Raw genomic sequence first — 850 nt, forward strand, 5'->3', positions numbered from 1 at the left:
TGTCTCCAAAGGTACATGTTGGGTTGGCGTATTTCAAGATTAGGATTTGTCACTCCGATTGTTGGAGAGGTATCTCTGGGCCCTCTCAGTAATGCACATCACTGAAGCCTTGCAAGCATTGCAACTAATGAGTTAGTCGTGGGATGATGTATTACAGAACAAGTAAAGAGACTTGCCGGTAACCAGATTGAACTAGGTATTGGATACCGACGATCGAATCTCGGGCAAGTAACATACCGATGACAAAGGGAAGAATGTATGTTGTTATGCGGTCGGACCGATAAAAGATCTTCGTAGAATATGCAGGAGCCAATATGAGCATCCAGGTTCCGCTATTGGTTATTGACCGAAGACGTGTCTCGGTCATGTCTACATTGTTCTCGAACCCGTAGGGTCCGCACGCTTAAGGTTACGATGACAGTTATATTATGAGTTTATACATTTTGATGTACCGAAGTTTGTTCGGAGTCCCGGATGTGATCACGGACATGACGAGGAGTCTCGAAATGGTCGAGACATAAAGATTGATATATTGGAAGCCTATGTTTGGATATCGGAAGTGTTCCGGGTGAAATCGGGATTTTACCGGAGTACCGGGAGGTTACGGAACCCCCCAGGAGGTATATGGGCCTTAGTGGGCCTTAGTGGAAGAGAGGAGAGGTGTCCATAGATGGGCTGCGCGCCCCTCCCCCCCTTGGTCCGAATAGGACAAGGAGAGGGGGCCGGCCCCCCTTCCTCCTCTCTCTCCTCTTTTCCCCCCTCCGCGAATCCTATTCCAACTAGGAAAGGGGGGAGTCCTACTCCCAGAAGGAGTAGGACTCCTCCTGGCACGCCACCTCTTGGCCGGCCA

This window comes from Triticum dicoccoides, chromosome 3A (assembly GCF_002162155.2).
Source record: "Triticum dicoccoides isolate Atlit2015 ecotype Zavitan chromosome 3A, WEW_v2.0, whole genome shotgun sequence".
Lineage (NCBI taxonomy): Eukaryota > Viridiplantae > Streptophyta > Magnoliopsida > Poales > Poaceae > Triticum > Triticum dicoccoides.